This window comes from Rousettus aegyptiacus, unplaced genomic scaffold (assembly GCF_014176215.1).
Source record: "Rousettus aegyptiacus isolate mRouAeg1 unplaced genomic scaffold, mRouAeg1.p scaffold_m13_p_1, whole genome shotgun sequence".
Lineage (NCBI taxonomy): Eukaryota > Metazoa > Chordata > Mammalia > Chiroptera > Pteropodidae > Rousettus > Rousettus aegyptiacus.
This window is the reverse complement of record NW_023416284.1, coordinates 91,234,087-91,255,345: the sequence shown is the minus strand read 5'-3', so window position 1 is coordinate 91,255,345 and position 21,259 is coordinate 91,234,087. Positions and strand designations below refer to the sequence as shown.

Genomic DNA, 21,259 nt, shown 5'->3' with positions numbered 1-21,259 from the left:
TAGTTTATGTTATGGTTCACTCTTTGTGTGGTATATTCTGTGAGTTTTAACAAAATGTATAATGACATGTAATCACAGTACAGTATATACAGAATAGTTTCACTGCCCTAAAGATACTCTGAGGTCCATCTATTCATCCCTGTTGCCCTATGAACCCCTGGCAACCACTGCTTTTTACTGTTTCCGTAGTTCTGCATTTTCCAGAATGTCATACAGTTGCAATCATGAAGTATGCAGCCTTTTCAGATGGCTTCTTTCACTTAGCAAAATACATTTAAGTTTCCTTCATGTCTTTTCATGAATTGATAGCTCATTTAACAAAATTGCTAAATACTCCATTGTATGAAAGTATCAATTTGTTTACTTATTTACCTGTTGAAGGACATCTTGTTACAAGTTTGGTAGCCCAAGACTTTTAAAACTGAAATGCCATATTAAGTGGAATGTCCTGAATTTCATACACTTACCTTGCAGAGCAGACAATTAAATTTTTTTTCCTGCTTTATTGAAATAGAATAGACAATTAGTTGCTCATATTTTTTTCTACAATTCAATTAGTTTTTTCAATTATAGTCGACATACAATAATATACCAGTTTTAGTTGTATAGCATAGTGATCAGAGATCCACATAACTTCCAAAGCGATCACCCCACTAAATCTAGTACCCCTTGCACATTTATTACCACATTGTTAGCTATTTTCCTTATGCTACACTTTATATCTTGTGACTATCTTGTAACTATCCACTTGTACTTCTTAATTCCTTTGCCCTTTTTCACCATCATCCCAACCCCCTCCCACCTAGTAGCCCTCAAAATATTCTCTGTATCTATGAGCTTGTTTCCATTTTTGTTGTCGTTGTTTATTTTGTTCTTTAGATTCCACATGTAGGTGAAATCATGTGATATTTGTCTTTATCTGACTTACTTCATTCAGTACAATACCTTCTAGGTCCAGCAAGGCAATATTTTTTTCCATCTCTTTCCTTTTAGTCTGTGTGTGTCTTTTAATCTGAACTGAGTCTCTTGTAGGCAGTATATGTAGGGGTCTTGTCCATTCAGCCACTCCATATTTTCGTTGGCGCACTTAATTCTTTTCCATTTGAGATACTTGTTGATAGGAATGTAGTTATTACCATTCTTTATTAATGTTTTGGAGACATGTTTTCTCTTCTTGAAGAAGTCCCTCCAACATTTCCTGTAACATTGGCTTGGTGTTGATGAATTCCTTTAGCTTATTTTTGTCTAGGAAGCTCCTTACCTGTTCTTGAACTCTTAACAATAGCTTTGTTGGATAAAGTATTCTTGGTTGTAGATCCTGGGTTTTCATCACATTGAATATTTTGTGCCAAGCCCGTCTTTACTGCAAAGTTTCTTTTGATAAATCAGCTTCCCCCTTGTAGGTAACTAACTACTTTTCTCTTGCTGCTTTTAAGATTCTCTTTCTTTGTATTTAACTTTTGGCATTTTAATTATGATGTGTCCCATAGTCTCCTTAAATTATTATTATAGTCTTGGTTTCTTTTTTCTTGCCATTCTGATTGAGTGTCCTTGGCTTCCCCATCCTCTATATTGGTGGTCCAATCCTCTTCTTTATCCACTCCGTTGATTTCCTCTAATGTACTCTTCATTTCAGATAATGTGTTCTTCATTGCTGACTGGTTCCCTTTTATAATTTCCATTTCCATTTTTATGTTTTTTATCTCTTTGTTGAAGTTCTCACTGAATTCATCTACACTTCCCCTAAGTTCATTGAGCATCTTTATAACCAGCATTTTGAACTCTGCATCTGTTAAATTACTTGACTCTGTTATATCTGGATCTCTGTTCTGTTCTGTCATATGGTTTCTGCTTCTTTGTCTTCTCATGTTGGCTGCCTTTCCATATCTGTTTCTATGTATTAAGCAAAGCTCCTAAGTCTCCAGGTCTTATTAGTGTGGATTTGTGAAGTAGGTGTCCAGTTACGTCGAAAGGCCACACCAGAAACTGAAGTCAGCTGCCACAAGTGTGGGTCTTGGAGCTGCTCAGCAAGGGATACAGGACTCACAGAGGACAACTGGATGTGGCTTGGGTAGAGCTGCGAGTTGGAATAGGCAGAGTTTCAGGGAATCCTCTGGGCAGAGAGACCTCTGTTATCCAGTTTGATGAGGCCTCAGCTATGGTAGAACTGTGTCCACACACTGGGAGGCAGGAGGGCTCAGTTGAGGAACCACGGATACCACCAGCACTTCTGCTTGGGAGAAAGCCTAGCCTCCGGCCCTTGCTCAGACAACTCAGTGTACCCCTGTGAGTCCCTGGTGCTCCTGGAGCAGCCAACCTGGCTCTGGTGCTCAGAGCAATCTAGTCCATCACTGTGAAAATCCGCTTGCAGATGCGGCCCCTTTAAGAGGTGTCTGCTGCTGCTATAGATTCTGTCTCACTCAGTCACTGGGGACTGGGCAGCCTTGTGTCTTTGCCCCCTCCTACTCCCTCCTACCTTCTACCATTGCAGGCGGATGTCTCATTTCTCTCCCTAGTTGTAGTGCTTCTGTTCATCTAGGCACCAGGGTGACTCTGCTTGCTATTTGCTCTATGTTTCCATAACACCGTTGATGTGGTCACAAGAGGGAATGAACAAAGCTTCTTATTATCTATGTCATTTTGCCCAGTCTAGAGCAGGCAATTTTTTTATCCTTCAAATTAATGTCTAAGAGTGCATAAATGTAGTCATGGGTTGTCAAATAAATTAAAATGCAATATGAATATTCAATATTGCAAATGCTGTGCAATTCTCAAGTTACTCTACTTACAGTGTCTGATAAACGTTAAGACATTATATTTTTCTGACAAATTCTTTATGTGACTGGTGATTATATTTTTCTTTAATATTAACCCAATATAAATTTCTGAAGTCTCTAATTGACTTTGGGACCTAGGACTGGTACTTTCTGGTAGATTATTGCTGCACCTGACTATATGTTTCACTTCTGAGATGTCTGCTAACATTTTTAATGACCTTCATAACTGGGTGGACAGTTATAAAAATGGTAGGGAGAGGAGCTGACATTTCTAAAAGCTTTTGTGTCACCCTCTGCTGAGGGTACTGTAAAATATTTAAATCTAGTTAGTAACACAGCTAATATATTTCTATGTGAATTCAAAATATGCTAATAATATTCATTGGACCATCATAACAATTCACAAGGCTTAAAATTTCTAAACGCTGAGGTCCCACTTAATATCAAGGAAGGAATCACTCTGATACATGCGAGAGTTAGGCAATATGTGTTGAGCCTCCCTAAATGTTTAGGATATGTAATGGGTCTAACTTCAGGGAACTGATATTTCTTTGTTTCACCTTAGAGAAAAAAATGGAGGTTCCTGCCTTGCATGTAGAACTTACTTGCTCTGCTTTATCCACTATGACCCTGTATTTGTATCAGTATTTGTACCAGTCCCCAAGAGTAGCAGCCTTCAAAAGGGGGTTCTTGGATTTCTGGGAGTATCAAAAAACTTTCCAATAGGTACAGAAATTTTTAAGAGAATCTATACCTCCAACATCCATGGGCACACATTTTAAAATGATGTGCTTAAGCAAATGCTTTAAGGTAGTTTTAAGGCATTTTTTTTTAAGTTATGTGCTTATGACTGCTCTTACAGTACTCTGTACCCACTTCCTCTTTCACAAATATTTTTCCCACTTTACGAGAGAAAGGTATACTGCTTACCTATCTCAAATAAAATTATGGTGCTTTGACCTTAGAATAAGATATTTCTGAGGACCAAAGGAAAGGACAATTCCAAACCTGTCCATGAAGGCTCTCTTAGTCACAGCTTTGTGTCTTTCTTTGTCTTGCATGTATATTTCTATCGAGGGCAATGGTCCTCAACCATTTTGCCTTCCAGGAGACATCTGGCAATAGCTGGAGACATTTGTGGTTGTCACAACTGAGGGGTTGGTGCTACTGGCATCTAGTGGATAGAAGTGGAAAATGCTGCTAAACATTTTAAAATGCAGAGGACAGCCCCCTACAATGAAGAATTATTCAACTCTAAATGTCAGTAATGCTCCAGGTTGAATAACCTTTCATTGTAGGTGACATGTAGCATAAGAAATGGGGGAGTGTTGGCCTATATTACAATGTTCTGGACTCAGATAAATTCTTGGTGGAGAAGCTGGAATGCTGAAAATTTTTCTTCTGATGACCTCGAGGCTAACTTTCCTGATAATTGTAAAAAATGAATGGCTCTTTAGCACTGGCAAGAAATACTAACATTTAAAAATTTCATTCAGCCCAAACCTCATGGCAAGGTTCCAATCCATACCTGTTTTAGGATTAGAATGTTCTAAACTTACAAAAGTCATGTAAAGAAATACTAGGCCCATTCACTCGTCTGTACTTCACTTGCTTATTCTGCTTGATTTCAAGCTAGTGGAGCCAAAAATCTGAACATTTCTCACTGACATATCAACATTACATTTTGGAGTAAAAATAAACACATATTAGGAGTACTTTAATGTACCTTTTCTTGAACTTACTCAGACTCATGGGGAAATATTTTCATTAACTTTTACGAAATGTTACTGAATCATATAAATAGATTTGTCTACTTGGGTACAGGTTTATGATATACTATTACTTCTCTGCTTATTTATTTATTTCTATTGTACACTCACTAGATTTAGATTAATCTGAAGAAAATGATTTGTGGATTCTACTGTAAATACACATAGCAATCAGTAATAGAATTTCTGTACTTAAAATTATTGATGACCTAATATCTTCTCTTCATTTTGCTGTTAATTTCCACTAAGTAGATTAAATTGTGTTCTTAAAAACAGAAATCCACTTATGTATGGATAGAACAAAATGTTCCCAAAAGCAGTCTTGGATATAATACCCTAAACTTTAGAGGTCCAGGTTCATTTATTTTGGATAAATTTCTCCTTCTTTGATGTTGACACACTGTTCTACATCTGTCAGACGCATGATTATAAAATCAACCATTTTCTACAGTGAAATTATACACACACATCATTTTAAAGTGTCTATCTCTTTGTCATTCTTTTTAAAGGCACTTTCATATGACATAAGAAATGAGAAAAGATCTCTATTCAAAACATGTTGATTTTTAATTTCCAATTTTAGGGTTTGTTTGTTTTGTTCTAACCCATTTCATCTAATTAAAATTCACAAACAGGTATAATTATTTGTTTTTTTTCATACGAATATGTAAAGCCTTTTTGGTATACTTCTAAGAACTAAGAAAGTGAAAGAACCTAATACAGGTGTAAAACTAGTTTTGTGAATCAGGTAGTTTCTAATTCTTTGCTTCAACAAAATTGAAGACTTCTACACTCAAGTTATGAGATTATTAAAAATAATATTTAATAATAGCTCACTGCGATTTTTGGCATACAACTAAGAAGAAATTTAAAAAATTGTGCTACAACAAAATTTTTTTCATTCCCATACTTATTATTTCCATGCTTATTTATGTAAACAATATTCTTTAATTATTTCATGGTAAAACTTTAAAAAGAGAATAGAAATCATATAGAACCAGCCTCATAGTAACAATAAGTAACTTTAATCGACATGAAGTTGAAAAAATAAAGCCCGTATCCATCTCAGTAGAAAATGCATTTTCAGTTAAATTTTACTTTTTAAAAATTTACACTTTTTATAATTTTATTTACCAAAATCTGTTTTATAGTTTTGATCAACTGTGTATCTCTAATAATTGTGATATTATCTTAATAATACATATGACTTTTTAAACACTTAGAACAGGAAATAAATTCATTTTAAGAACATAGTTTATTACAAGGAAGCATAATAGATGGATCAAAAAAAGATTTCCAAGAATAAAAGTGCATTATTTTAGGATGTAGCCAGGTATGAAAACTTAAAAAAAAAATAGCTACAAGGGAAGTAAAATGAAAAATTCAAAGGAATAAAAAGGAGCAATGTAAAATTTCCAGCCATTAAGGAGGTGTTCGTGGATTTTAAATTTTAATTATAGGTGTCAAAACATTATGGCATTTAGATTCCTCTGGACATGTGACAGAGTGATTAAATGTTTATTTAAACATGTTAATATATATATATAGTTAATAAATGTTTATATATATATTGTTAATATATAATACATGTTTATATATATATATATATATATATATATATAGAGAGAGAGAGAGAGAGAGAGAGAGAGAGAGAGAGAGAGGAAATTGTATTCCTTGCAACTGTTTGAATCCATGCTGAGCATTTCAGGTCAATCTAAGCCTGTGGGGGGAGGCATATGATCTTTCACATTTCTTTTAGAGAGATGTGAAAGGAAGACCACTGAAATGGTCTTCTTGCTCCTGTGTTACACTAATAGGAACATGGACATACAACTGGAGAAGAGAATCCAGGTGTCAGCAGAGACACGAAGGAGTAGACATTTTCTCAGCTCTATGCTAGAAAGCCCTCTCAAATTGAGGAAGGAAACGCTTAGGGAGAGATACACTAGTCTCGAAGCCCTTGGCATTCTGGAGGGACTGCCCCACACCCCAAGTCACCAAACTCCAAAGCTCCCTTTAGCTCAGTAGGTTCTTTAATTTTCATCAATTCTTCCCACAGCAGAGAGACAATGTTTTAAATCGCTCCCCCGTATTTACTTTATGATGAGGATATTATCCTCTTCTGCTACCTGTGAAGAGAAAATGACCTGTGAAAAGAAACTGACCTGAGAGAGGCCAGGGTACAAGTGGGGGTTGTGAGGTCCTAGAGTAAACTATTAGTCTTATATTTGAAGTAGTGTAAACATTTTAATGCTAGACACAAGGTAGAATCTGGAAACAATGGGGGAAAAGAGACATAGTGTTTGGCATTAGACAATTGCTCTGCTCGAAGTCTATCCTGGAGCAGAAGCTTTTCTCCAACAAACCCTACATCTGGGGACAACAGCAAGCTTCTTTGACTTCAAATTTGCTCCTCATATAAACAAACAGGGGTACATACCTCTTTTGACTAACAGATCACACAGTTATGTAGCACCACAACTACATCCACATCTTCATCTACACACATCTCTACCTCTTCACCTAGATTTTTTCTGTTTGTCTTCAATCTAGTCTGGGACCTGGTAGCCTCCCATTGAATCACTGGTGAAAATTTTGGGAAATGGAAGAGCGTTCTTGGAGTAGATCTCTTGAAAATAAGGGAAACATTTCTCAGGTGTCTGGGTGTTCTAGTCACTCTGCAGGCTCCTGCCTCAGTTTCCCCAGCCCCTGTGAATATGCATGGGAGATCCGAATGCACACCAGGCACATGGAACTCAGCCCACAGAGACTGGTCATCCCCGCCAGAAGCCTGACACTGGGCGGTAGGACGCCTGGAAAACCTGAACTGCTGATTTTGCAGTTCTCCATTTTGACTGATTCTTAGACTGACCACCAGTCTGAGTTTTTACCAGGTTCTTGCCTCACTTCTTCTGACCCAAGCAGCAGTAAAACTCACATGATCGTGCTGTCTCCCTATATACGGCTTCTTGGCCACGCTTACCCCTTACCAGGTTGAGACTTTCCTGCCTGATGGTCATACTCCCTTCCATCCTCTTCAGTGGGCCCCAACGTTTTTGGCACCACGGACCCTTGCTCCTATGAGAATATGATGCCTGATCACCTGAGGTAGAGCTGAGGCGGTGATGCTAGCGCTGGGTAGCAGCTGCCAATAGAAATGAAGCTTCCTTTGTTCACTGGCCACTCACCTTCTGTATGCCCAGTTTTTAACAGGCCACAGATCGGTACCAGTCCATGGCTCTGGTGTTGGGGGCCCTGCTTTATAACACAGGATCATCTATGGCCTAGCATAAGAGTCACAGGATATTATATATCTCACCTACTTAGAGTAGGAAACCCACAAGTCAAGCTAAAGAAACCTGGTATCCTTACTCTCTCTCTACTCAAGTTTTTCAATTATATTATTCAAACTCCACTCTAATAACCAGAACACCAAATGAAGACTAGGAAGATGGCTTTAGAATGGGGAGAGGAGAGGACTTATGACTCTTTAATGTGGAATCCAGGTCCTGCTTAAGCTCCTTGGATGGCTCCTGAATTTTCTGGTCTGAGAGGAGATTCCCTACCCCCATAGCCCTTCGCACTCCATCTCTGGCTGAGGGATTCCGATGTGAGGCCCAGAGGGTGTGTCTGAGAGACAAAACAGCTGTTGCACAAAATGAGTTACATCCACACTAACGCTGTGAGATCTGAAGGGGCAGTATTCTCCTGGGACCCTCCCCAAAGGACCTGGATTCCTTGAAGGATCCCAGCAGAACAGGAACACCCAGAGTACACCTCCCTCAAGCAAAGGGTCTAAAGGTCTGGGCAGACTCCCCTCCCTCCGTCGTCAGGGACGAGACCCATTCTCACTGTTCTCCCCCACCTCACCTCACTCCAGGGCTCCACGGGGAGAACGAGAGGAATCTAGACTAGAAGTCTGCACCCCTTCCTCACTACCCCAGCTGGGCGATCTCTGAGGGACATAACTACCGTCCCAAATTTCACCCAGTAAAGGCGTCTCGCACATCCTTCGGGCGGTATTCGCAGAGCGTGCGGATGCCTCTTTCTCCGGGCAGGCGCTCCGGTGCTTTGCACAACAGGCATCCCCCACCGAGCCTGGTGTTTCGAGCCGCAGTGTCCATCTCTGTCCCAGTCTCCATCCAGGCCCGGGTGCAAGCATTTCCGTGACGGCCGCGGGAAAAGCAAGACTCGCCACGCATCACCCACCGCCCGGATCCGCCTTGGCTGGGTCCAGGACGAGGGGTCCAGCCTCATCCACCTCAGGCCCTGAGACTATAATTGCTCGGCGCTGTGAGGGCGGAGGAACGCTGCCCCAACCCCGTGCTTAAACCCCAGCCGGGTTATTCTCCGCGCTCCCCGGGAGGAGCCGGTTCCCAGAAGTCCCTTAGGGCGGCCCAATGGGGGCCTGAGACGCCCAGCCTTCACGCACCGCCCCCAGGCTTCCTCCTGGTGGTCCGCGCAGTTCCGAGTCCCCGCGCTGTGACCCGCGCTCCTCCTCTCTCGCTCCGGCTCCACCCCGGCCGCCTGCTCACGTGGCCCCCGGCCGCCAGGCAGCGGCGCGGCGACCCAGAAGTACCCCGGGCTGAGCATTCCCACGACCAGGCTCCCACCCCTCACGGCTTGGGCAAACTGCCTGCCCGCCCCTCGCAGGCTCTGAGCAGCTGCTACGCAGCGAGTTATCGGCCTGCGGGGAAGGTGGGCGGGGAGGAGAGAAGTGGACAGGGGTGGAGGAGGAGGTACAGAGTGGAGAGAGGGGGAGGGGCAGAGTCGGAAGAGGGGAGCGTAAGAAGATTGTGTGTGTGGAGGAGGTGGGGTGTGTTACCGCTTCAGTATTTTCCTCTCAAAGGCAGTTAGTTTCTCTTCTCTTGGTCCGCCTCGGATGGCTTCTCACCACGATTCTCACCTCTGCGGCTAGACGGTGAAAGCAGCGGTGGGGGGGGGGGGGGGATTTCCAGCCGCCCTACCATGTTCCCCAGATGCCACAGCATGAAACAGGAACTCAGCATTTTAAGTCCACTTCAGTTGACGATAAATGCGAATCTTGACTAACCCTGGAATCTTCCCCACTGGCAGGTGAAGAAGAGGGACATCATCTGTCCCTGAACAGAGTAACCTCAAACCACAGGTAACATGGATGTGAAAATGTGGGGTCGTGGGAATCCCCAGCACTGGCCGAGCTCATATGTCCACTTCCAAACCTCATCCTCGACCCTGAAAGACGATATATAAGGAATGGAATAAATAATACATAAAAAATATATACTATTTACACATAAAATATTTTGTCTTTAATAATATACAGCATAGTGATATATAAAATGTACATATATTTTGTAACAAATATTTTAATGTATACATAGTGGAATGGAATAGAATGAAATAGAATAGATAACACCTGCCTGCATCACAGATAGTGAGTGTAAGTATAGTTTTGTAAATGTTTGTTTCAGTTAAATATATTTCTGTGTGTATTAGCAAGTACATATATATGTATAAAACATTTTTTAAAAAGTTTGAAAAACACTGATGCCTCTTCCTGAATTGAACACTTAGTGCCCTTGCTCCCAACATAACTCACAGGTCTTCTCCTCTGAGCCATCCCCCTCCTGCCTTAGACTCATCTTTAAGGAAAGGAGCCCTGAGCTGGAGTGATCTTCCTTTAGGAAATGGCAGTTGGTGGAGACAGGCTTTACTCTTTCTTTCTGAAGCTAGCTGCTGGTTGGGGGTACCACATAATGATAACTCATTTTTCAGTCACATTGAATCTTTCATTTTAGTCAGCTACAGAAAGAATTGAATTGTTGAATGTCTTCCCACAAAGGAAAGTCAAGCCCTGATTGCTACACCAGCAAGGTGTGCCAAAAACTTAAAGAAAAAATAATTCTAATCCTGCAGAAGTTCTTACAGAAAATAAAAAGAGAATATTCCCCCTATTCATTTTATGAGGCTTTTATGTTAAAAACATAATCTATATGTTAAAAACAGGACAAAGACACTGGAAGAAAGAGAAATTACAAGTCAGTCTCACCCACAAATAAACATATGAACCCTAAACACACAGTTCACATGGGCTTTTTGCACAGGAGAAATAAATCTCACACTCAAAAGAAGAAAGCATTAACTTCTTGGGAAAGCTAAAGATTGTACAGTAACACTTTCCTTCCAAGGAAAAATAAGGAGAAAATGTAAGTATCTGGAAGCGGAAAAAAGTCACACAGCTTCCCAGTGTTTCCTTCTCCCCGCCCTCCTTTTAAAATTAAAATCTTGGAATGATGGGTTGTGGATCTCTGTTACTGAAGAAAAGCAACCAGTTGTAACCTCTGTGTTCTGCATCTGTGTCCACCAGCAAGGTGAGAATACTCTCTCTCTCAGCCTCATTTCTCACGGAGAATCATTTTGAATTATAGCTTGAAATAATTATATCTTGATCAACTCAAAAAAATGATAACGCAAATGCCGGAATCGCAATTGTTCTACAATGTCAGTGGTTCTCAGAATGTGTTCTCTGGACCAGCAGCTTCAACATCACCTAAAAATGTATTACAAATGCAAATTCTCAGGTTTGAACCCAGACCTACTGAATCAGAAACTGGATGTGGGGTCCAGGAATCTGTATTTCAATAACCCTCCTGGAGATGCCAATGCACTTAAATTTGAGTCCGCCTGCTCTGATTGAACTGCTGTACACTCACAGATAAGACACTACCTAGACCCATACAACGAGTGACTTCTGGCAAAAACCTCTTGACAAAAATCAACAACAAAATAAAATTCTATATTTTCTTGCTTTCTAATAGTTCTGGGTCTTTGCACTAGCTAGGGAAAGATCGCAGAGGCAGCAGTCGCCCAAATAGAGATTTATCTTACGTGACTTTTTAAATTAAAAATTAATTATTATTTTTATTGTGGGCTCATTTTTAAGCTCCTTGCATCTCCACTTTTTGCTTGGATCAGTCATCCAACAGTCCCTTGCACATCGTTTAATAAAAATCCAGTAGAGTCATTTTATTCTGTGTGTGAGAAAAGAAGATTGCTAATAATTCTTTTCTGGTTTGACATAAAATATTCGCAAAATATTTTACCTTCCCGTAGATGGAGATGTTAATATTATCACCATAGCACTAAATTATTAAGAAAGATGAGTGGTCAAAATTATAGATGTTTTCCAGGTAGGGTGATTTTAAAAGGTCTTGTCTAAAGTGTTTGAAGTCTAGGGGTTTGATAAATTATCATTGTTATTTACAAAGACAAATTTATATTAAAAACACACATTCATTCTTCTCCCCTGCTTCGGGGGCGGGAAAGAACATTTTCTTTTTCTTATCTGGCTGAGAATTTTTTCACCGACATTTCAAGGCTAAGAACAAAAATTCCATTATTGGCATTGAATTAAAAAGAGGCAGACCCTTATAAAAAGTCAAATTTTATAATGTGAAATGGAAAATGACATAGTAGAATTAATTAGGCAGAGAATGGGGGCGGGGAGCTTTTAACAATAGCCAAAAAATAAAAAATAAAAATAAAAAAGATGGAGAGTAGAAAGAAAGAAAAGTTAGAAGGATCAGAAGGGAAGAAAGCAAGCTTTCATTATTTATAGGTGATATGATATGATTGTCTGTAGAGAAAATACAAAAGAATCTAAGACATAAGAACTAATAAGAGAGTATAACAAGGTGGTTGGATAAATACATCAAATCTCAATTGCATTTTTCTAGCAAATCAAAAAGGTAGGAAATGTGATGAAATAATCTGATTTAATGGAAAACTTATAGTAATCAGTAATAAATTCTCAGAAAGAAAAGACATGCGAGATCTTAATGGGAAAAATTAAAAGCATTGAAAGACACTGATGAAGTTCTGTTTAAATGGAAAGATATCCCATAATCATGGTTAGGAAGCCTCAAAATTACCAAAAATGTCAGTCTTCCCCAATATGATTTACAACTTTGATAGAATTCCTAGAAAAATCTCTATAAGGTGTTTATGAAATTTAGACAAATTTATTCTAAAATGAAGTTGTACAAGGTTGGGAAGAGGCAAGATACTGCTAAAGACAAAGAGGAAGTTGGAGCACTTTCCTAAAATATAACAAGATACTATAATGCCACTGTAGTTAAAACCATGCATATTGATAGTGGTAGACTGTGTGGACAAACTGGACCAATAGAATAGAATGGAAAGACAGCAGCAGACGCCTTTATATCTGAAGAGTGGGCACTAAAGACAGGTGGGTAAAAGATGTGCTATTCAATAAATGACACGATAATAATTGTATATACATTAATCACACATAAAAATAAATTCCGGATGAACTAAGCAAAAAAATGTTGAAGACAAACCATTAAAACTTTCAAATGAAATGTAAAAGAAATAACTGTATGACTTTGAGGTAGGGAAATATTTATTAAATAAGATACAAATTTTAAAAAAAACATAAAAATGAAAGGTTCATAAATCTGGCCACATTAAAATCAGAAACTTTTATAGAAGTACACTCTAAAGAAAGAAAACCAAAAATCTACAAACTAGATTTATTTGAATCACACATAATTTACATAGGATTATATCCAGAATATTTAACAATAATCCAAGAGAAAAATGGTCAAAGGCGCGAATAGGCATTTCACAGAAAAAGGAAATATAAATGATCACTAAGTCTATACAAAATTATGCAGATCTACCCTAGTCACCAGAGAATTATGAATTAGAATTGCCTTTGAAATCACATTTTAAAATCGTTAGACAAAAATGAAAACGTCTAACATTATCAAATTTATTTGGCAAGGGACTCAGGATGCTAAAGTGGGAGAAAGCACAGGAACAAGCAAGTCTTCAAATTGAAAATAGGTCTACGGCCATGCCACCCTGAACAAGCCTGATCTGGAAGCTATGTAGGGGAAGACCACCTAAGAAGACCAGGTGCTGTAGGTGTAAAAAATAAAAAATCAGGGATTGTGAACTGACAAGGTCCTTGCACCCTGTGAGGTCAACAAAGGGTTGCCTTCCCTTAAAAATTTTTGGCAAATAAACAGTGAGAGAAACGTTGTGGGGAATGAAAAAACCAAACAGTAACAATTAAGTGACACAGAGAGAGACGTTTGAACTCAGAAATAAGCCTGGTTTGCCTATTAGTCCTAGGGGAGCAAGGACTACATTGCTAAAATGCTAAGGATTTCCAGCACAGTTTGCTGGGAACTCTGACTAATGATGAAGGAGCCTGACTTGTACCTCTACTGGAATTGGCCCTCGTTAGAATCAAAGAAAATTAATAAGGCACAGCTGGGGTGAGAGATGAGCATCAAGGGTCATGAACCAGGATCTAATAGAACACATGCAAGAGTTAAACTGCTGTCCAGTCCTGACAGATTTTAGATCCCAAGGGAAATAAATCTGAGGGTTCATGGTGACCTCCAGCCATAGTGAAGTAAATCTGGCACCCGTTTCAAAGGGTCCCAGCATGATGATACCGGTGGTGTTAGAAACCAAATCTGGCCTCTAGAGAATAGAAATAGCACATCACAGGTGAGCATATCCAGATCTCACACCTACTGTCTGGGGCCTAACTGGGAAGGGGATAGAGTAAAAAGAATGAGCAAAGCCACCGGTCAAAGACATAGTGGTCATTGATGCAGACCAGTCAAACATGGTGAGGCTTAGGTAAGGATGCTGCAGCCCACTTGCGGTTGCTCTTTCTTCAGAACACTCATGCCTCCTTCTATCCAGGAAGACTCAAGGAGAGAAATGTGTGCAGATCCAGTATATGTTACCACAATTTCACATCACTTAAGGAAAAAAGGTATTTTTTATTATCAGTTTGTGGATCTCTTCTTAAGGTTCTATCAATTCTGACCTTAATGAACCCCAATTGTTCAGTTTCTGTAGTGGTACATCTCAGGCCAGTTAACAGAAAAGCAGGTTATAGGAGAACATAACCAGAAAAGCATTGCTCAGAAGAGTATAATACAACATCGCTTGCCATTTATGGAAAAATTAAACCTTAGGTCGAACTAGTTAATAAATATTTGTAGCTACAAAGGGGCTATAGCATTTGATCCTCAGCTTAATGAATACTTCCTCTTGCCCTTCAGTTTCAGAGTGATATTATGATTCTCTACATTCTCTACAACCACCTTGTGGTAATTCATTCATTTCTTTAAAAGTTCTATTTCTTAATCATTTAAACAATTCCATATAAATACCGAAATTCATTCTTTTAATAAAAGGTTCAACCTATACCAAACAGCATAGGGTAAAAGGCCTTCCTTGCCATTCTCTCCTCCCCATTTCACTCTGCTTCCAAAGGTGACTGTGCAATGTGGTCTGCATTCTGCTAGGACATTTCCTGTGCATTTACATATTCAGGACAAGTTCTGAGACACGGACTTGAGGATTGTTTTTTTTCTTTTTTTCTTTTTTCTTTTCTTCTTTTCCTATGGAGGCAGATAAGGCATTTTCCCTTCATGTCTTGGGTGACCACAGCAAAACATTGGTGATCAAAAATTAAGCTCCTGAATTTAAAATTTATGCTTGAAAATCATGGTAGAGGCAAGTTGGGAGAACCACCTACATTAGTAAATATCTGAAGTCAGTACTTATGCTATAGATAATAGATTTGGAAAGGACTCTTCGTAGAGTTAGAGCCAGTTTTCTTCCTTGGAGTGGATATAGAATCCATGGGCTGAGGAGAAAGTGTCAGAGGCTGGACTGGAGCCCTTGCACTCTGTGATTCATTTAAACTGTCACAGATGATCAGCGCTCCCCCTCAACTCAGTTATTTTGGGCAAGACCACAGAGGGTGTAGTCTTTTTTATTGCAAATTTGAACAAAATAAAGCTATTTCTGACAGTTTAGAAACTGTGTTTGCTTAATATTCAATAGAATTGACTGTTACCCATGCTGGAGAAGAAAAGATCTGGGCAAGAAAAGAAAGGTATAAGGAATTATTGAGAGACAGTGCGCTGGAGATCCTGGCACTATGACAGAGAGCCATCATTAATTGCTCTTGGGCAATGGGTAGAAAGAAGTTGACTTGTACCAAGAAAATACTGTGAAGCAAATAAGAAACCAGCCAGGTGCCTTAGTCTTGTTTCTTCCAGAAGCAGTTCCTGAGACAAAATTGAGGGAAAGCAGTTTATTTTGGAGGAATGGGAAACTTCAGTAGCAGATGGGTGAAGTTAGGGAAGGAAAGGCAGCCAATAGAGCATGAATGATTGGAGTTTAACCCCATGGAGAAACTCTGGGACGTGATGTGGAACATGTGCCTCAGAGTCACTCCAGCTGAGGAGTGTGGGAGCTGGGTAATTACACACTGACTCCCAGCTGTTACTGGTTGAAGACTGCTTCCTGGCATATTAATTCTTTGTCCCTTCCAGTAGGTTGTGAATGAGGCCTCCTTGGCTTTTGAGAAACCCACCAGGAAAGAGATGCAAATGCCAGTAGTAAGAAGCCCAACTTGAGCAGGCATTGGGAGTATTGGCCATAGTTGGTCTGCTTCCAGTTGGAAAACTCTTAGATGGGCTTGGGTCTGTGGTCTCTAAGATTCATAATATTTGCCATCAAAATTGAAGGATTTTCTATTGTCATTTTCTTCACTTGTGCTCAAATCTTCATTAAAGACTTATTAAATGTTACGATCTCATCTTAGCAGCTCCTTAATTAAAAAGGACTAGGCCTAGGTCCAAACACAGGAAGCTGTATTAGTTTGCTAAGGCTGCCATAACAAAGTACCACAGACTAGGTGGCTTCAACAGCAGAAATTGATTTTCTCGCAGTTCTGGAGGCTAGAAGTTTGAGATCAAGGTGTCAGCAGTGTTGGTTTCTTCTGAGCCCTCTGTTCTTGGCTTGGAGACAGTCATCTTCTCCCAATGTCTTCACATGGTCTTCCCCTATATGTGCCTGTGTCCTAATCTCTTCTTATAAGGACATGAGTCATATTGAATTAGGTCCCAGTCTCGCTTTAACTTAATTACCTCTTTAAAGACACTATCTCCCAATAAAGTCATATTCTGAGGTATTAGGGGTTAGAACTTCAACATATACATTTTAGAGGGGGTGGGAGATACAATTCAGCCCATAACTGAGGACAATAGGGCAAAGGGAAAATACTCTTTCTCCATCTCCTTTTCTTTTCTCTCCCAAAGGCCAAGGTGAGTGAAAGCAAATTGGATCATGGGATTTTGGTGGTCTTGCGACTCAAATATCTGAACAGTGAGCAATAGCAGAAACAAAACAATAGTCTAGAACTGAGTCACAGAAAAATCAGGCTAAATTACCCAGGCTTATTTGTAACCAGAATTGCAGATGTAATTTTGTTCACTCAAACTTTCTGCTCACAAAAAGGAACCTTCATACACTGCTGGTGGGATTGCAAATTGGTACAGCCACTATGGAAAACAGTATGGAGGATCCTCAAAAAACTAAGAATTGATCTACCATATGATCCAGCAATCCCACTACTGGGTATTTACCCCAAAGACTTGAAAATCCATATCCAAAAAGATATTTTCACACCGACGTTCATAGCAGCATTATTCACAGTGGCCAAGACATGGAAGCAACCGAAGTGTCCTACGATAGATGATTGGCTAAAGAAGCTGTGGTACATATATACAATGGAATATTACTCAGCCATAAGAAGAGGTTAAATACTGCTATTTGCGACAACATGGATGGACCTCTAAATAATCATGCTAAGCGAAACAAGCCAGACAGAAAAAGTTGAAAACCACATGATGTCACTTATATGTGGGATATAAACCTAAAAGCAACAAAGGAACGGGACAAACAAACAGAGACTCATGGACATGGACAATAGACTAGTGGTTACCAGAGGGTAGGGGTGGAGGAGGAGTGGGGAGGTAGATGTGGTAAAGGGGGTCAAATATAGGGGGATATGGGGAGGGTGAAGAGGGTAAAGGGGATCAAATACATGGTAGCTGAAGGAAACTGGACTTTGGGTGGTAAACACACAATGAAATATACAGATGTTAAATTATAATGTACACCTGAAAATTATATAATTGTATTAACCAATGTTACCCCAATAAACTTACTTAAAAAATAAAAAAATTAAATTAAAAAAGCTTTCTGCTCATGCATTTCCTATGTCTTCATACACATTTTTAACTAAATGTTTTATTTTGAGATAGTTGTAAATTCACATGGTGTTGTAAAAAATAATATAGAGAGAACCCATGGATCCTTTACCCTTTGCTCAGTTTCTTCCCAACGGTAACATCTTACAAAACTGTCACAACCAGGATATTGACATTGATATATTCCAGATACCAAATATCTTCTTCAGGTATCTCTCAAGGTTACTTTTATGGTTTTTCCACCTTTTTCTCACTTGCACCAACCACATTGTTAACCACAGGCAACCACTGATCTAGTCTCCATTTCTATTCTTTTGTCATTTCATGTTTATTGTATGAATGGAATCATACGGTATATGTGGCTTCTTCTGACACCACTACAACAGGGGTAGGTGGGTGAACTTTATTACTTCCAGAAGTCCACATTCCCCAGTCAGCCTCCATTGACACCCCAGAGGGGTCCTCATTACTGGAGTGGGAATTCTGACTCCCGCCTAGGCGTTCACTCACTGATCCCTCCCTGCTGCTTGTGGTAGGAGTGCCTCTTACTACTCCCCACTTGGGAGTAGTATTGACACCAAGATGGGAGTGAAGGTCACAAGTTGGGGTGGTCACTTGCTTAGCTCTAGGCGGTGATAAAAATCTTGACTTTCCACCCCAGAGGGTTGAGGAACAAGTGCTTTATTACCTCGGTAGGAGATATTTAGGTCTCTACTGACATGTGAGGATTGGGGGGAGGAGCGCATTTCCACTGGGAAGGGATGAAGGATCTGGCTCCCTACTCATTTTTCTGACACCTCCCTGGGGTGCATGTTGGGGGTTTACTGTCTATTGAGGGTGGAAGTCTAGGCTCCTCAATGGGCCTTTGCTGGTGGGGGTAGAATCAGATTTTTGTGTGGTTTGGCTGGAGCAGAGCAGTTGTCTAAAAGTTTTCTGTCTGTCTTTGGAGGCTGCCCCCGCCTTTATTCTCTGTGGCTGTTGGTGTTTTGGGGGTTGCTGGCTTTTTGATCTCTAAGTCTGAGATACATAAGGCAAAGAGAAAAACCCAGGGAACTTAACTATCGTGGGGTCCTGAAGTCCCTAGCCAATCTGCCACCTTCTAACCACCTTTCGGAGTCTTCTTATATTTGTTTTATACTAATGTCCAAAACCTTTAGTTGTACTTAGTAGGAGGAACAGTAATAAGTACATCCACTCCATTTCTCAGAAGCGGAAGTCTTCTCCCCATACGTTTTGAAGTTGATGAAAGATTATTATTGTAAGTTTAAATACATATAAGTTTCTGGTCAATACTGACATTTAAAAAATAAAACCGTTACATCATTTAAAAAATGTATCCATGATTTTATACATGCCATTATCTATTTCATAAATATAAACATGCAGACATTTTGAATTATTCCTCTTTTTCTCAATTTCATTCTCACCTTGCCTACCAGAATGTTATCCTAAATTTAAACTTACAATTTTGGGGGGTTGTTCACCATATCATAATTCTCTGTAACAACAAAGTCAATCAATATAAAGTTTCTATAAATTTTGAAGAATTAAAATGTTTCTTTTATTCGACTTATTGCAATTAGGTACAGTACGTAATAATTCAAAACAGTATAAATTTATTACACATTTTTATAAGTGTCACCCATGAAAGTAAAATTATCTTGGTACTGAATCTCTTAATAGAATAGATGGGTTCTTCCCAATTAGTTTAATATACCTGTGGATAAATAATACTTATTTTAGAACAAGACAAAATTTGGCATCAGTTTTATTTTGAATTCTCCTTTTACATATGTGCACTTGGAAATTTTGTGCACATAATTAAGTGGATTGTAACAGATAGAATTTTGTCATAGAGATTTTGTTTAATTGTTTGAATTTTTGCAGAATTATATTTCCTAAATCATGTAGTAAATATCATAAAAAATTACTTTAAATGATGTAATAGCTAACAATTTGATTAGGTCTTCTTTCTGTTTTGTTGGAAGCAAAGAATTGGAAACTACCTGATTTACAAAAAACGTTTGAATGGGTGAGAGAAATGGGTAAACTGCTTTTTTTCCCCCAGTCTAAATAAAGTGAATGAAAAAACTGATCTACTAAATTAGGGGGCAAAAAGAAACAAGGTATGCTGGGTTGCATTATTCTTGACATAACCTATTTGGTTCTCTATTGCTGAAGCCCACAAACTCCACAAATGAAGCTTTCGATCTCATTTTTGGTTTTATTGAGGTGCAATTTACATACACAAATGGAAATGTTTAGCATATTTGGTTGGATGAGTTTTGATAAATGTATACAGCTGTAACCACCACTCCAATCAATATACAGAACATTTTTGTTGCCCCAAAGTTCCCTCTTGCCTTTTTACAGCCAGTCTTCCTACTCCTTTGCACTCCCCACTCTAGACAGCTACTAATTTGCATTTAATCTAATTAAATTATTATAAAAGATCCTTTAAAAAAAATTGGTTCTTTGAACTTTAGACAATGCTGCAAGTCTTTGACTTAGTTTTTCCAACTTACTCTCTTTGTAATTTTTAATATTTCACCTTTTAGAAAAACTTCTAAGATCAATGGTGACTATGTTGCTCTGTAGTCTCAACTGAAATGACTTTATGACTTTGGATTAATTTAAATTGAGTTAATTAACAAGTGACTTTTGATTAGCTGCAAATTTCTTAAAAGAAATAAAAATTCATAGAGACAAAGAGAAAACATACTGGGTAACTAAGTGGCTTTTACATATACAGTCTTGTCTTTATTTACTTTTTTGCAGAACTCAAATTGAGGTGGTCAACTCAATGTGGCATATACATTAGTGTATTGTATTAATAAGGTTAGTTACATTTTAAAGCTGAAGCCAAAAGCTTTAATACTATCTTCTAACTACGTGCATATTTCTATGTGTTTAAAACACACACACATAATGACGAATTAAAATTAATAAGCAGAGAAGGAGAGAACTTGCAGTTCAAAATTGGTCTTAGAATAGTCATTTTACTCTTAAAAAGAAGTAAAAAAAAAATTTTCCCTTTAGTATAATCAGCCAAGCTAGCAGAGATTTCTATTCTCATCAGAACACTTTCACTTAATATCCTGGTAACTCTGAGTGCTTTGTACTGATGGTGTCATTTAAAAAACAGAAGGATTCTGAGAGTCATTCAACTTCTTATAATTACTGTGTTACCTACTTGTATATAAAAAGTTTTATTATTACTCTGGTTATTGGGAGAGCAAAAGGTGTAACAATTGCTCACTCTCAGGTACCTGTGCACTTAGGTTAATTATGTGACCAGTTTTCTTTGAAAATTCTTTTTATTATTGCCTTTCTGAAGCCCAGATCCTGAATTCAGAATATTAAAACTGTCAAGCTATCTTTTACTCAAAAAAAATTTTTGGGTTTTTCCCTCTAGGTAGTCACTACCCACTTGACCACTAGGTAGCACCAAAGGCTTAATCTTTCACCTTGTAAAAAATAATGTAAATGCAGCCTCTTTAAAAATGGAGCTGGAGCTGCCATCTCAGAGGAACTGCCTTGCATATCTTATGTCTCAGACCTTTGGAATGATAAAACAGGGCAGCATAAACTTTGCACTGGGCCTAAAGCAACATTG

At 38.8% G+C, this 21,259-nt stretch overlaps 1 pseudogene; it reads right to left on the bottom strand.

The window, feature by feature from the left end:
- Positions 1-3,354: 3,354 nt before the first annotated feature.
- Positions 3,355-8,834, bottom strand: LOC118614983 (annotated as a pseudogene).
- Positions 8,835-21,259: the final 12,425 nt, after the last annotated feature.